Source organism: Drosophila serrata, unplaced genomic scaffold (assembly GCF_035046125.1).
Source record: "Drosophila serrata isolate PLE 108 unplaced genomic scaffold, ASM3504612v1 contig_272, whole genome shotgun sequence".
In the NCBI taxonomy this organism is placed as follows: domain Eukaryota; kingdom Metazoa; phylum Arthropoda; class Insecta; order Diptera; family Drosophilidae; genus Drosophila; species Drosophila serrata.
Window position 1 is genome coordinate 4446271 of NW_028257170.1, and position 8043 is coordinate 4454313.

Sequence of the window (8043 nt, forward strand, 5' to 3'; positions counted from 1 at the left end):
GAGTGAGTGAATCCAAGTAGCCTCATCTGGTTAAGGCAGTGACTGGAACATTTCGGATAGGCAGCGGCACTACATATCGCATAAAAGCAGCTGTTCCGTTTTTGCGACCAAGTGGGATGAGCACGAGGAGGAGACGACGGCAGACGGAGGGCTTATGCATAATAGACATATGTGTGTGAATGGCTGGAAAATCCATTTTCATAACCGACTCCGGGACTCACGGACTCAGCCAGGGAGGGACTTGAGCGGCGATTATGACCGGGCTAAAAATACCGCGGGCACATGGAAATTTCAATCAGCCCACACTGGCCATCAGGCATTGTCCGGGCCAAATTGGATTTTCATTGGGAATTCGAATAAGGCAGAGGAAGTAAAAGTAGAAAAATGGTGACCATGGTGGGTACTCCTCTGTCTTGGCCACATACTTTGCTCTTCGTGGCCGGCAGCTGATAAGTTTTAAGCCTTCGAGTGAACTAATCAAAGAAGGACCGGACAATCAATTTGGTGGTGAGCTCACTTTTAATGAAGCCAGACTACTTAGAGATGTATATTGGGAATGTAATAATAATATAGAATGTATAGAAACTACTTTAAAGTATTAAAAATCAAAAAGCTTCATTTACAATGTTATAATGATACTATCATCAAAAACTTTAATAGTTCCCTTTCATTTTTACCAAAAATCGGATAACATATATCAATTAGTGATGACTTCTATCAATGTTTATATTAAATTATACCTTTCTTATTAATCCCAAAGCGATAAATCGATTTTACCAACAAAAGAAATCCTTAAATAATCGATTACCGCTTCGTTTATTGCCCCAATTTCGATATATCGATATGTGGCAGCCATCGCTAGGCTCAGCCTGTTGCTCGTCAACGAGTGTGATGGGTGGTTTTGGTTTAAGGACAAGTGAAAAAGTGAAAGGCAGGACGATAAAGCGACCAGCAGTGGACTCAATCCACCTTCCGCTTCCTTTTTCCCTTGTCCCGGCCTGTTGTGGCCAGTTGACAGTTTCATTAGTTGGTTTACATGGCCAAAAGGGAGTGGGTCTAAGGGGATCGTGTGGGCACTGTTTGTACTGTATCGCCATGTTGTCCAGGATATTGGCTGGCATTCTCTGTGGATGTGAATGTGGATGTGGATGAGGATGTGGGTATGGCTGTGGGTGTCTCAGTATGCACAACCATGTGGGTGCCTCGTTGTCACTGTGGTTCTGTTCTCCTGTCTTGTTGTGGCACACACACAAGCAGAGACTCTCGCACCGGAAGTCGACTGATAAGTTTAGTTGGCATGTCCTCGCCGCATCCTTGTCGCCTCCTTCCCCCCCTGGTGTCTCAAGATTAACCAGCTGAAAGCTTTCATAAGTTGATTTAAATCTTAACTTCTTCACTGAGTCTTTCCTTTTGCCTTTGAGTTGGTTCAATAAACTTTTATCGCTCAAGTTTTCAGCAGCATTATGACTCTATTTACACACACACAGAGCTGTGAATAATCCAAACTGAAGATATATAGTGAGTGCATTTTAATTACATTGTTTTTGGAGTACTTATTGAATACAAAAGTTTGAGGAAAATTTGTGGTTGTTTAGTATCTGTGTAAATTCAATTAGATCTCCTTTTCATCTGACTAAAAGCATTAAAGTTAAGTCTAAATTTACTGGGGAAAATGGAGATACATTTAGGTGTTTTTGAAGAAAATAAAAGCGAAATTAGGGGTAGAAATATTCATGAGTTTCCTAGAAAATTGAGCAAAGATTAGTTGGGCTTAATAAATTATTTATATATTTAGATAAACGCTTAAGAAACATATAGTTTATAGAGTAATTTTCCTGAAATTGAACATAACTCAGAATAGGTTTATTTAAGTTACCTATTTCAGTGATTCCTGGGTTTATTATGACCCCGACGAAGTTATCTCTGAACTTTGTAAATTCAATTTAATCCTTTTTTATTCTTATTTTATTTATTTTTATTTATCTATTTATAATAATTTTCAATGATTTTATGTATTCTGATCCAGGTGTCCTGTGACACCTGTCCCTATTGCCTAACCTAATCCGTTTTGCTGTCAAGACAAACCAATGTCGCCACTCCTCGCTTAACCCTTTCCAAGCACATATTCAAAATCGGCATCATTCCAAATGGTCCAATCCGATTCTTACACAATCGAACACGTCTAACGCACAACAGACAAATATTTTCATTTCGTTTTGTTCGTGAGCGTTCGCTCCGGTGACCCATAAAAAACGGACGGTGGCCGGGAACAAGGGAATTCGTAAACGTTAAATGGAAAACAAAAAAGCAACAACAACAACGACAAAAAAAAAATGAAAAGCTAAAGTGGAAAAGAGCCAGTGCACGTACAGGTCGGCATCCATCTGTTGACCAAGAAGGTAGCCATGCAAAATTGAACAGGCTCTTCTTGGCTGTCAGTGTCAGGCACAACAACCTCAAATGCAGTGAGAAAAATAGGGGAGGATTTGAGGAAAATTTATAGATATTTCAAATAAATATTATAGAATGTCTAAAGTAGGTTAGGGCATACTTACATACTTAAAATTACTTCAAAGATGTCTTAGAAATTCTTTTGCTTTCGAATTACCTTAGGTTTGTGCTGAAAAGTATGCTATAAAATATTACTTAGAGTAAGATATGAATACAAATATTTTGTTTAATATTTCTGAGCTTACTTTCTGAAGATTTATAACTAAATTTAGCTCTTATTTTCTGATTAATATTCATATTTCTTATTAATTTTTAAACAAAGAAAGGACTTGCTTGGTGTGACTCCCCAACTTATCTAAAATTATTAACTAAAAATCCCATTTTCTCACAGTTACAAAATGCAAAGTCGTTATACAACACTTTGGTACACTGTGCTACACAAAATACGAATGGGTATGGCAACAACACCAACGGCAAACGCCATCGCCAGCATCCAATTGTTCGCTCCTCCTTTGCCACTCTTTGGTTCCTCTGCATATGCATGAGATGGGGCAAACGCGCGATGTGTAGTCCTGTCCTGTTTTGGGTCCTTGGTCTCCGGTCTCCCAGGACCGGATCTACACCCAGCTCTCCCCTGTCCTTTGCCTGACTTTTTTTTTTGTTGCAGGAGGCGGTGCCCATACATACGTGTCCTTTGGTCATCATCGAGCCGAGTTTGGCATATGTATGTGGGTGTGAGTGTAGGTGTAGGTGTGTTTGCTTGTGCCTATAAAAGTGAACGGAAGTTAATACGTTTACCGTTTGATGCGCTACCAGGAATGCCAAAAGATATATCCGTTTCCGGGGGATAATTTTTAGAAATTTTACATTTTAGTTTTAATTACTATTTGCTTTGGAAATTAATTTTTTGGCTTTCTTTTAAAAATTCGTAGCGATGTCTAGGAATATGCTAAAATCAGGTTTGCTTTTGAGAAAACAAAGACATATTCCTTGAGACAATTTTATTAGTATAGTAATAGGCACATTTTTTGAATACATTTCAAAGCCTTAACTTGTTGCTTAACACTTATTTATTTAGCTAAGGAAACTCTTGATTTTGCTTTATTTTAATCTTAGCCACTGTCGAAGAAATGCCTTGGAAGTTGCTACAGTTTTTAAATCAATAAAAATACTTCTTTAAAAATATACTTCAAAATGTGTAATTTAAATTGTTAACTCTCTTAAATTCATTTAAATAATCCTATCAAGGTTATCCTATTCATAACCAATGTATTACATTTCTCCTAATCTAATTTTTCTATTAAAAAAGGACATCAAGGATTCAGTTAAGCCGAATCCATTGCCCATTCCCTCTCTCCTGTCGCGCGGGTGAACGCCGTCTACATTGTTTTGGCCAACTCGAATTGCTCGTAGTTATCCTGGCTCGTTGTTGCTTTTATTTGTTTCTGTTGTTATTGTTGTTGGTGTCCTTTAGGGTGGTGGCCAGGCCCGAAATTGAATTGCGTTAATACGCTTATGGCATATACGATTATGGAGAATGGAGACCAAAGGATATAGGCAGCGGTTGCTGCGGCTCTGTAATAAATGGCCGAAATAAAAATGCATATGAAAATCTATGATAAAACAAGCAGGAGAAATCGAACTTTTTTCGAATACAATAATACCTTTTATGCTAGGTAGATTATAGAATATCTATACGAAATTGATTTCAATGCATAGAAAATTGATTAAAATCATTGTTCTGCCACTTGACACGCCCGCACTTTAGGCTCACATAATTAATTGTATTAAATAATTCCATTGTTTTATTTCCTCCCCAAAAAGGTTCATAAGTTATTAACAATGCAAAAGCCAAATTTATTATGAGCTGATGATGAGGTTTATTCGATTTACAAATCAATTATTTAGAGGGTTATCAATGTGTTGTTTAATTAGTTGATTTGGAAATTAATATGCAAAGGTGGAAATTGTTAGTTACAGGGAAATATATAAACATGCATCATGCTAAATTTTGGAGTTGTGGCAATTCCTTTATATATTTTCCGTAAAAAATTAAATATTTGGCAGCTGTTATAAAAGCATTTATGATAATTCCTTTGTTGTATACTAAAACCAAATCCTTGTACTCTTCAAACACTGACAAGTACAGGGTATGCCACATAGGCATCAAATTGAGATTAAGTGCAGGCCAGGACACTTGGGACTGCCTGGTGTTTATATACACAGATACATACATATATATGTATATATTGTACAGGATATACATAGCATAGGTGGGAGTACATAAATGCATGAACATGAAGGTAAATTTCGGTACGGGACTCCCTGGGAATCGAGCCTCATACAACATTTATGTGTATGCCAACATGGCTGTAATTGTTATGTTGGGCTTATGGAATTTACTGGGTACACTCGCCTTTTTTGTGTATTCTGTTTATTGAGTGCCAGCGATGCTGCTGCATATAAATTTTCCCCGTAAGAGCAACTGACTGCTGGAAATTATAATCCCGTAAGCATTCCCCGCGCCTCGCCCCCTCTTTCAGCTTCTTTACCAAAGCCGACTTTTTTATACTTTCCTCAATTACTCTGTTCTCTTATTTTAAATTCTTACCTGGCATTTGGCCTAAGCCAAATGAATCCGCCTTGCTCATTGTCGTTGTCCTTGGCAAAATTGCATTATTATGTATTAGTTCCCCCGAGTTCGTCCCCCCAAAATTCACAGCCTGGCAGGCACCTGCTACATCTTCGAGTGGAGCCTGAGCTGCCAGCTCCTTTGACATTTTCTTAATACACTAAAAGCCAACGTCATAGTTCAAAGTCGGAGCGGCACTTAGGCCACGGCAAATGCAGTTGTAGGATCCGCCAGTCCTTCGTCCTTTCCACCTTCCTGTTCGCTCTTCAATATACACTGGGGGAAGTGTCAATAATCGATAAGGATTTGAAATCAATAAAAAAGGTATCTTAAAGTACGCTTCAGGATTTTTGTCTGTATAATTTTTACGATTTTTTATCAGGTGTTTTATTTTATTATTTGTAAGTCCTAAAAGATTTATGTGTTATCAATTTTCAGGGCCATTTTGAACTCTGGTCAAGTGTTCTGACTATTTAAAAATTCCAATCACTTCTTGAAGGATCTTGAACAACTGTTTAAAAAACTCTTATAAAAGTTTTTATATAACTTTGCCAAAAGTTTAAAAAAATTATGACTAAAAGAATGCTATGTTGCCATAACCTTAATTAAAATTTATATATTATATATTTAATTTCATTTCTTAATCTTGAACCTCCAATTGGTGGCATTTCTTAATTAATTTGACATTTATATTTGAAAAAATGTACAAAAATTGTTGGAATTATATTTTATTTAGTTTATTTATTTATTTCATACACTTAACTTATTAAAACTTTACAAATATCCGGAGTATAATTTTCTTACCGTGTAGATGTCTTTTCTTCTTCTATTTACTGTGCAAGTACGTATTTTTTCTTATAATATTTCCACTTTGATTCAATTTCTTAATACCTTTAAGTTAACATCCGCTTTGGCAGGCACTTCCTTTAGCGCAAAGAGTGCGAGAGTGAGTCAGATAGACTTCCTGCACAGGAGAGAAGAGTACTTTGGCATTATCCTTGCAATCAGCGTAACTGTAAATCACACACACACTATACACTCATACAGAACTATAGCTCTGCAGTCGAGCGAGAACTATTAGAATAGTTGACACAGAGAGAGAGAGAAAAAGAGAAGAAAGAGAAAGAGACACACACTAAAAATGGCATCGGGAAATGATGCTCGCTCGGTTTGGCCGAGGCATCCTTTTGTATTATGGATGTGGCCGTAACACGCTACCAAACACTGCACACGCAGGACACACACTTTTCTCCATCGCCAACGCCATCATCCTGTGCCCGGGGCCCGGGAATCCGGGGGGATCCGTCTCCTGGCAGGACGCCGTGTTGTCGTCCGCTTCGTCGCCACACTGACGGATATTCCGGTGCTTGTGTCAAACGCTTGTCATTTTACCCAGTCACAGTTACAGTTACAGTTACAGTCACCGTCACAGTCCGACAGCACACCTCCCCCCTTAAAAAGGACCTCATCCTTATAGAACCATAGCAAACACACAACACACACACACATTGAGCCATGCTGTGCTGTGCTGTGTCCCCCTTTTATCGGCTTAAAATGCGAAAATTGCAAATAAATACGCTAAAGTTTTTCCTACGTCTTCGACAAGGAGCACTTCGTCCTCGCTGCCTTTGGCTGCTAAATTATTTACTTGGTTTTTATTTGACGTTAAACGTTCGAGACTTTAGCTTCGATTGTCGAAGTGTGCATTGAGAGGCACTGAGAGAAAGTAGGGATAAAACGGGATTGCTTTTAGTTACTTGTGAAATATATAATTACCAATCTCTAGTAATATTCAACTTCCTCTCAGATATTATTAACTTCCTTAAAAGTTATTTACTAAATCCTTATTATACCTTCCTCCCAATCATAATGCTTCCTAATAGTGTTCCTAAAATTCCCAAGTATAAATTCGGTCACTCAACATAATAATAAATATTACTTAAGAGACCTGAAAAGATCCTTGTTTTCCGAGTATAATATCTTTATGTTCTCTGACTGTTTTCTATTTATAAAATATATATAATATACCTTAAATTTCCCTTTATAACCCCGACTTCTTTCAGTGTTCGCTTATAGCTGCAGATACGCGCACAGAAAGATGCGTGAGAGATACAATTTCGATCGTTAGCTCAATGGCTCGTACCATTTGCCAACGTGCAAATCCTCCTAAATCAGGCCCTTTCCTTGGCGTAGTTGTAGTTGGCCATGTTCATTTAACGTACGCGCCACGAGTGCTGTCCAAATAATAGCTTGGCATCCATTCATACATCCATCCATCCATCCATCCATCCATCTAACCAGCTAGAGATTTCCAGATGGAAGGAAGGTCTGGGCAGCATCCAGGGATGGGTCCATGGCGGGTCCACTTCCAATTCCGTTGCTTGTTTGGCGTTGTGTTGAGTGGAAATGGAATTGATGTTTTGGGGGGGGGGCGATGTCTGGGGGTTAGATGTTAGCCAGTTTGTTATCGATAAATATTCATTCAGACGGTGATTGCCGGGAAGAGTCCTTCTCAACAGAAAAAAGGAAGATCTTTGTGCTGTTTCCCCGGGCAACCCTTTAGCACCTCGAACCCCTTTTCACCTAACCCAAAAAAATAAAAGAGAAGGAGAGAGTTCCAGTTTTGAGGCGCGGCATGTGTCAGTATTTGACACATTTCATTTAAATTTTGTGCCTGGTTTCCCCTTTTCCAGTTTTCCCAGCTTTGTCTGCTGCCGCTGCCCATTGTCCATTCAAATGTGAAAAACATATCGGGTTTGTATTCAATTTTCCTCCCATAGCCGTTTAGTTTTTTTCGGGTCGATTTCCCAGACACGTGCGAAGGCAGGAGGAGGAGGTTGCTCCTGGGGTGAGTTGGTTTTGGGATGAGCTGAGGGAGTGCTAAGTAAACACAGCAGGAAGCTGTTGGCAAGGGGTTAAGGCGATATAATTAGTTACTTTGTGTCCTTGCGGTCGGCCAG

The 8043-nt window shown here is 38.7% G+C and overlaps 1 pseudogene; it reads right to left on the minus strand.

The window, feature by feature from the left end:
• Positions 1-7127: 7127 nt before the first annotated feature.
• Positions 7128-7815, minus strand: LOC147643497 (uncharacterized; annotated as a pseudogene).
• Between the last annotated feature and the right edge of the window lie 228 nt (positions 7816-8043).